The sequence below is a fragment of the Gadus morhua genome, chromosome 12 (assembly GCF_902167405.1).
Source record: "Gadus morhua chromosome 12, gadMor3.0, whole genome shotgun sequence".
NCBI lineage: Eukaryota > Metazoa > Chordata > Actinopteri > Gadiformes > Gadidae > Gadus > Gadus morhua.
The window spans coordinates 6,353,616-6,362,088 of NC_044059.1; the positions used below are offsets into that span (position 1 = coordinate 6,353,616).

The following is an 8,473-nucleotide window of genomic DNA, read 5'->3' on the forward strand; positions in this document are numbered from 1 at the left end:
TCAGATGTCATAATAATCGTTTACATGGATAAGGATTCCTACTGAATCAATTACTGCCGTCTCTATTGAACTAGTGATTGTTTTTGTAATAGTGTAACGTCGGCCCTCAGCAGCCTCCTCACTCCTTACGTGCTACTGTATAAATGCTGGTTTTGCGGCAGCAATAATTGCTTACGGCCATACCACCCTGAACACGCCCGATCTCGTCTGATCTCGGAAGCTAAGCAGGGTCGGGCCTGGTTAGTACTTGGATGGGAGACCGCCTGGGAATACCAGGTGCTGTAAGCTTTTTCTTTTTCAACTCGAGCTCATTGCCTCCGTGGCCTACCGTGAGCTGATCTTTACTGCCAACCGTTTGGGAGAATTTAAGCAACATACAAAGACTGACAACGTCTCTCAAAACTATTTTTGTGAAACATGAGGACGGTATAGTGATAGGCTACTGCCAGCAGGGAGCACCAGAGAGCTGAAACGACAGTTCTACATTTCTTAAACTTTCACCCACACGAACACGCACACGCACTTCAGATCATGGGAGGACGGCGAAAATACCCACCCATTCTCTGACACTTTAACCGTTCACCTTGGTTCAAACATTTAACATCACACGCACACGCAGTGTATTGCAGATAATTAATTAATTAATTCAGATGTCACAATAATCGTTCACATGGATAAGGAGTCCTACTGAATCAATTACTGCCGTTTCTATTTAACTAATGATTGATTTTGTAAAAGTGTAACGTCGGGCCTCAGCAGCTTTCTCACTCCTTATGTGCTACTGTATAAAAGCTGGTTTTGCTGCAGCAATAATTGCTTACGGCCATACCACCCTGAACACGCCCGATCTCGTCTGATCTCGGAAGCTAAGCAGGGTCGGGCCTGGTTAGTACTTGGATGGGAGACCGCCTGGGAATACCAGGTGCTGTAAGCATTTTCTTTTTCCACTCGAGCTCATTGCCTACCGTGACCTGATCTTTAGGCCTACTGCCAAACGTTTGAGAGAATTTAAGCAACATACAAAGACTGACACCGTCTCTCTAAACTGTTTTTGTGAAACATGCGGACGGTATAGTGATAGGCTACTGTCAGCAGGGAGCACCAGACAGCTGAAACGAGAGTTCTACATTTCTTAAACTTTCACCCACACGAACACGCGCACGCACTTCAGATCAATCAAAGACCATGGGAAGACGGCGAAAATACCAGTGGCGTGGCGTGGGGATTTCTTTTGAGGAAGCCAAATGAGACAACACCTTTAATCTACATGCTTTTTTGAAGGTGGGGGACAGAAAAGAGTAGGCCTACGTCGCAGCTTGTATCTATTGAATGTAACTACAAGAGCTATTTCAGCGCCTGGTTACCAGGACTTACACACGCCTGTCATCTGACAGACACACGCGCTCGCTCTCTCTCTCTCTCGCGCTCTCACACACGCACACACACACACACACACACACACACACACACACACACACACACACACACACACACACACACACACACACACACACACAGTCATCCTAAACAATGTTCCTTACACAACTCTACTTAATAGATAACACAAGACAACCCTGAACAAGCGGCTATAATCTAACACAGCCGCATCTGTTCAGGTGAGCCCTGCTGTCCCTGGTGCTGATTCTCAGCGTTAACGAACGCGATAAAACAACAACTTCATTTGATTGACCAATGCAACTTATTCCAGACAATCAATGCACAATTAGACATACAATAACACAAAAAATAATAAACGGACAGCTCAGGGAACAGTAATGCCACACCGGGAGGTGGGTATTTTACTCACCCCGTTTGTAGATGAAGGCCATTCTCCTGTCTTTCATGGTGGCGAAGGGGTCAATAAGAGACCCAGGGATTGTTCAGGGTGCATGAATCTTTACGAAAAAGAAGACATGGCCAGCAAAATAGCAGCTGAAGTTCAGCGCTACCAGTCGGTGAGGACATAGTTCTCCTCATTGAAAGTGCGATAACCACTCATCTTTCTCTCCGTGCACGCAGCTGAAGCTTCGGCATTGGCCTGCAGTCAGATTCAATTTTTAGTTGCTTCCCATGTGGCAGTTTGGTTAAATTTTACTAAATACTCTAAATCTCAACCCTCCATAACTGCACTTGCTTATACGATAAAATGATAAAAGTGCAAATCTCCCGATATTTGTTTACGTTGACGTTGATGCTTTGATTTGATTGGTGTGAAGCAAAGGGCCCGGTGGCTTCCCTTTGCACCCTGCTGATTAATCACAGGAGGGCAGTGTCATGACGGTAGCCTCACCTGATAGGTTAATCCTTCTTCTTTTTCTTCACCAAGGGATGCCATCTCGGGCAGGCTTCCTCACGGACATACAGTGTGCAATGTCGTGTTTGACCGTGTATTCAGTACTTACAACTTAGAGGGGCGCTGTTTCGCACATTTTGAAATTCTCAATGAGACGAGAAAATGTGGAAGAAATGACAGCAACACAGCACCAAAGAATAACCAAAACTGTTAATATTAATGTTTTTATTGGATGTCTAAAAAAAATGAAAGAATTCTCTGACACTTTAACCATTAACCTTGGTACAAACATTAAACATCACACACACACACACACACACACACACACACACACACACACACACACACACACACACACACACACACACACACACACACACACACACACACACACACACACACACACACACACACACACACGCATACGCAGTGTATTGCAGATCATTAATTAATTCAGATGTCATAATAATCGTTTACATGGATAAGGATTCCTACTGAATCAATTACTGCCGTCTCTATTGAACTAGTGATTGTTTTTGTAATAGTGTAACGTCGGCCCTCAGCAGCCTCCTCACTCCTTACGTGCTACTGTATAAATGCTGGTTTTGCGGCAGCAATAATTGCTTACGGCCATACCACCCTGAACACGCCCGATCTCGTCTGATCTCGGAAGCTAAGCAGGGTCGGGCCTGGTTAGTACTTGGATGGGAGACCGCCTGGGAATACCAGGTGCTGTAAGCTTTTTCTTTTTCAACTCGAGCTCATTGCCTCCGTGGCCTACCGTGAGCTGATCTTTACTGCCAACCGTTTGGGAGAATTTAAGCAACATACAAAGACTGACAACGTCTCTCAAAACTATTTTTGTGAAACATGAGGACGGTATAGTGATAGGCTACTGCCAGCAGGGAGCACCAGAGAGCTGAAACGACAGTTCTACATTTCTTAAACTTTCACCCACACGAACACGCACACGCACTTCAGATCATGGGAGGACGGCGAAAATACCCACCCATTCTCTGACACTTTAACCGTTCACCTTGGTTCAAACATTTAACATCACACGCACACGCAGTGTATTGCAGATAATTAATTAATTAATTCAGATGTCACAATAATCGTTCACATGGATAAGGAGTCCTACTGAATCAATTACTGCCGTTTCTATTTAACTAATGATTGATTTTGTAAAAGTGTAACGTCGGGCCTCAGCAGCTTTCTCACTCCTTATGTGCTACTGTATAAAAGCTGGTTTTGCTGCAGCAATAATTGCTTACGGCCATACCACCCTGAACACGCCCGATCTCGTCTGATCTCGGAAGCTAAGCAGGGTCGGGCCTGGTTAGTACTTGGATGGGAGACCGCCTGGGAATACCAGGTGCTGTAAGCTTTTTCTTTTTCAACTCGAGCTCATTGCCTCCGTGGCCTACCGTGAGCTGATCTTTACTGCCAACCGTTTGGGAGAATTTAAGCAACATACAAAGACTGACAACGTCTCTCAAAACTATTTTTGTGAAACATGAGGACGGTATAGTGATACTGCCAGCAGGGAGCACCAGAAAGCTGAAACGACAGTTCTACATTTCTTAAACTTTCACCCACACGAACACGCACACGCACTTCAGATCATGGGAGGACGGCGAAAATACCCACCCATTCTCTGACACTTTAACCGTTCACCTTGGTTCAAACATTTAACATCACACGCACACGCAGTGTATTGCAGATAATTAATTAATTAATTCAGATGTCACAATAATCGTTCACATGGATAAGGAGTCCTACTGAATCAATTACTGCCGTTTCTATTTAACTAATGATTGATTTTGTAAAAGTGTAACGTCGGGCCTCAGCAGCTTTCTCACTCCTTATGTGCTACTGTATAAAAGCTGGTTTTGCTGCAGCAATAATTGCTTACGGCCATACCACCCTGAACACGCCCGATCTCGTCTGATCTCGGAAGCTAAGCAGGGTCGGGCCTGGTTAGTACTTGGATGGGAGACCGCCTGGGAATACCAGGTGCTGTAAGCATTTTCTTTTTCCACTCGAGCTCATTGCCTACCGTGACCTGATCTTTAGGCCTACTGCCAAACGTTTGAGAGAATTTAAGCAACATACAAAGACTGACACCGTCTCTCTAAACTGTTTTTGTGAAACATGCGGACGGTATAGTGATAGGCTACTGTCAGCAGGGAGCACCAGACAGCTGAAACGAGAGTTCTACATTTCTTAAACTTTCACCCACACGAACACGCGCACGCACTTCAGATCAATCAAAGACCATGGGAAGACGGCGAAAATACCAGTGGCGTGGCGTGGGGATTTCTTTTGAGGAAGCCAAATGAGACAACACCTTTAATCTACATGCTTTTTTGAAGGTGGGGGACAGAAAAGAGTAGGCCTACGTCGCAGCTTGTATCTATTGAATGTAACTACAAGAGCTATTTCAGCGCCTGGTTACCAGGACTTACACACGCCTGTCATCTGACAGACACACGTGCTCGCTCTCTCTCTCTTTCGCGCTCTCACACACGCACACACACACACACACACACACACACACACACACACACACACACACACACACACACACACACACACACACACACACACACACAGTCATCCTAAACAATGTTCCTTACACAACTCTACTTAATAGATAACACAAGACAACCCTGAACAAGCGGCTATAATCTAACACAGCCGCATCTGTTCAGGTGAGCCCTGCTGTCCCTGGTGCTGATTCTCAGCGTTAACGAACGCGATAAAACAACAACTTCATTTGATTGACCAATGCAACTTATTCCAGACAATCAATGCACAATTAGACATACAATAACACAAAAAATAATAAACGGACAGCTCAGGGAACAGTAATGCCACACCGGGAGGTGGGTATTTTACTCACCCCGTTTGTAGATGAAGGCCATTCTCCTGTCTTTCATGGTGGCGAAGGGGTCAATAAGAGACCCAGGGATTGTTCAGGGTGCATGAATCTTTACGAAAAAGAAGACATGGCCAGCAAAATAGCAGCTGAAGTTCAGCGCTACCAGTCGGTGAGGACATAGTTCTCCTCATTGAAAGTGCGATAACCACTCATCTTTCTCTCCGTGCACGCAGCTGAAGCTTCGGCATTGGCCTGCAGTCAGATTCAATTTTTAGTTGCTTCCCATGTGGCAGTTTGGTTAAATTTTACTAAATACTCTAAATCTCAACCCTCCATAACTGCACTTGCTTATACGATAAAATGATAAAAGTGCAAATCTCCCGATATTTGTTTACGTTGACGTTGATGCTTTGATTTGATTGGTGTGAAGCAAAGGGCCCGGTGGCTTCCCTTTGCACCCTGCTGATTAATCACAGGAGGGCAGTGTCATGACGGTAGCCTCACCTGATAGGTTAATCCTTCTTCTTTTTCTTCACCAAGGGATGCCATCTCGGGCAGGCTTCCTCACGGACATACAGTGTGCAATGTCGTGTTTGACCGTGTATTCAGTACTTACAACTTAGAGGGGCGCTGTTTCGCACATTTTGAAATTCTCAATGAGACGAGAAAATGTGGAAGAAATGACAGCAACACAGCACCAAAGAATAACCAAAACTGTTAATATTAATGTTTTTATTGGATGTCTAAAAAAAATGAAAGAATTCTCTGACACTTTAACCATTAACCTTGGTACAAACATTAAACATCACACACACACACACACACACACACACACACACACACACACACACACACACACACACACACACACACACACACACACACACACACACACACACACACACACACACACACACACACACACACGCATACGCAGTGTATTGCAGATCATTAATTAATTCAGATGTCATAATAATCGTTTACATGGATAAGGATTCCTACTGAATCAATTACTGCCGTCTCTATTGAACTAGTGATTGTTTTTGTAATAGTGTAACGTCGGCCCTCAGCAGCCTCCTCACTCCTTACGTGCTACTGTATAAATGCTGGTTTTGCGGCAGCAATAATTGCTTACGGCCATACCACCCTGAACACGCCCGATCTCGTCTGATCTCGGAAGCTAAGCAGGGTCGGGCCTGGTTAGTACTTGGATGGGAGACCGCCTGGGAATACCAGGTGCTGTAAGCTTTTTCTTTTTCAACTCGAGCTCATTGCCTCCGTGGCCTACCGTGAGCTGATCTTTACTGCCAACCGTTTGGGAGAATTTAAGCAACATACAAAGACTGACAACGTCTCTCAAAACTACTTTTGTGAAACATGAGGACGGTATAGTGATACTGCCAGCAGGGAGCACCAGAGAGCTGAAACGACAGTTCTACATTTCTTAAACTTTCACCCACACGAACACGCACACGCACTTCAGATCATGGGAGGACGGCGAAAATACCCACCCATTCTCTGACACTTTAACCGTTCACCTTGGTTCAAACATTTAACATCACACGCACACGCAGTGTATTGCAGATAATTAATTAATTAATTCAGATGTCACAATAATCGTTCACATGGATAAGGAGTCCTACTGAATCAATTACTGCCGTTTCTATTTAACTAATGATTGATTTTGTAAAAGTGTAACGTCGGGCCTCAGCAGCTTTCTCACTCCTTATGTGCTACTGTATAAAAGCTGGTTTTGCTGCAGCAATAATTGCTTACGGCCATACCACCCTGAACACGCCCGATCTCGTCTGATCTCGGAAGCTAAGCAGGGTCGGGCCTGGTTAGTACTTGGATGGGAGACCGCCTGGGAATACCAGGTGCTGTAAGCATTTTCTTTTTCCACTCGAGCTCATTGCCTACCGTGACCTGATCTTTAGGCCTACTGCCAAACGTTTGAGAGAATTTAAGCAACATACAAAGACTGACACCGTCTCTCTAAACTGTTTTTGTGAAACATGCGGACGGTATAGTGATAGGCTACTGTCAGCAGGGAGCACCAGACAGCTGAAACGAGAGTTCTACATTTCCAACACAGTCTCACTCCCTACTCGTCAAACGTGTGACGCATGGCCAAGGATCCCTGGCGTCAATTTTCGACGAAAAATGGGTACCTTTTTCGTCGTTTTTCGACGCGGGGTCCGTCAGATAGACATTCATGTTATACCTTTCGCGTCGTTTTTCAACGCGGGGGTCAATCAGATAGACATTCATGTTAATCCCTCACCGTCGGATATAGACGAAAGGAAATCAATGGTGATGCCGTAGCTATTGTCTATTGATTTGTTTGACAGATTCACCATTAAACGTGTTTATAATGCCATTTCTAGCGAGAAATGTACCTTTTCCTTGATTAATCTTCAGTCAGTGACTGTGTATGATCTTTATTAATCTTTATTATCTGAATGGGAAATGCAATATTTTAGGACCGATTCACCGTTAAACGTGTTTCTAATAACATTTCTAGCGAGAAATATGCTTTTTACTTGCATGATCTTCAGTCAGCGATTGTGTCTGATCTTTAGTTTTATAGTTATTAGGAAGATTTTATCGGCTCGCTCGCATGTTTCAACGACGTCAGGTTGCTAGGGACGCTGCTTTCGCTAAACTAGCAGCTCACGTGTTTCCTGCGTTTCTGTTATTAAACTGTTACTTTATGTAACTTTTAATGATATTGTAATAACCACAGGCGAGGTAGTGAGCGAAGTAAGCTTGATAGCAGGTTTATTGGATTCCACAATCGGACAGGCAGGCACAGCTCCACCGGAAAACTACAACAACCAAAACTCCCGCCCGGAAGGAAACCCCCGGAACCCCCTCTCAGAAGGCCCGCCTCTTCCTCCCAAACCCTGTGACGCTACAATACAGGCCCCCAGGACTGGTGCATATTTCCCGAATCCACCAGTGCTCAGAGGCCAAGCCTGGTATTGCAGTCACTCCAATACAAGTGGGGAGCAGGAATGTGTCTCCGCAGAAAATGTGTGGATATCAAAAAAAGGTTCATAATTATCTTTATACCGTGTACTAAAAAAATGTATTTTTTTCTTTTCAAAACGCCACCTCAAGCGTTGTATTAGCCGTTATCTCGTTTGGGAAGAGGGGTGTGCAGCTGAAAGAAGTCGTAGTGAAACAAATGGCATCCGAGAGGGCCTAGTTCAGTGCTCCGTTAACGTGTCAGATTTTTGGACTGGTTCATCTGCTGCTCAATAACTCTCACGGTCCTCTGCTTGCGATCATTG

General features: G+C 44.7%; 7 non-coding genes across 7 annotated transcripts; all 7 read left to right on the forward strand.

Moving 5' to 3' along the window:
* Positions 1 to 169: 169 nt before the first annotated feature.
* LOC115556466 (5S ribosomal RNA) lies at positions 170 to 288 on the forward strand. Its single transcript, XR_003979042.1, has one exon. It is a non-coding gene; the product is annotated as a 5S ribosomal RNA (ribosomal RNA).
* Positions 289 to 815: 527 nt separating this feature from the next.
* LOC115556390 (5S ribosomal RNA) lies at positions 816 to 934 on the forward strand. The gene has a single exon (XR_003978976.1). It is a non-coding gene; the product is annotated as a 5S ribosomal RNA (ribosomal RNA).
* Positions 935 to 2,915: 1,981 nt separating this feature from the next.
* LOC115556467 (5S ribosomal RNA) lies at positions 2,916 to 3,034 on the forward strand. The gene has a single exon (XR_003979043.1). It is a non-coding gene; the product is annotated as a 5S ribosomal RNA (ribosomal RNA).
* Positions 3,035 to 3,561: 527 nt separating this feature from the next.
* On the forward strand, positions 3,562 to 3,680 carry LOC115556468 (5S ribosomal RNA). The gene has a single exon (XR_003979044.1). It is a non-coding gene; the product is annotated as a 5S ribosomal RNA (ribosomal RNA).
* Positions 3,681 to 4,202: 522 nt separating this feature from the next.
* Positions 4,203 to 4,321, forward strand: LOC115556391 (5S ribosomal RNA). The gene has a single exon (XR_003978977.1). It is a non-coding gene; the product is annotated as a 5S ribosomal RNA (ribosomal RNA).
* Positions 4,322 to 6,306: 1,985 nt separating this feature from the next.
* LOC115556470 (5S ribosomal RNA) lies at positions 6,307 to 6,425 on the forward strand. The gene has a single exon (XR_003979045.1). It is a non-coding gene; the product is annotated as a 5S ribosomal RNA (ribosomal RNA).
* Positions 6,426 to 6,947: 522 nt separating this feature from the next.
* LOC115556394 (5S ribosomal RNA) lies at positions 6,948 to 7,066 on the forward strand. Its single transcript, XR_003978979.1, has one exon. It is a non-coding gene; the product is annotated as a 5S ribosomal RNA (ribosomal RNA).
* The last annotated feature ends 1,407 nt before the right edge of the window (positions 7,067 to 8,473 follow it).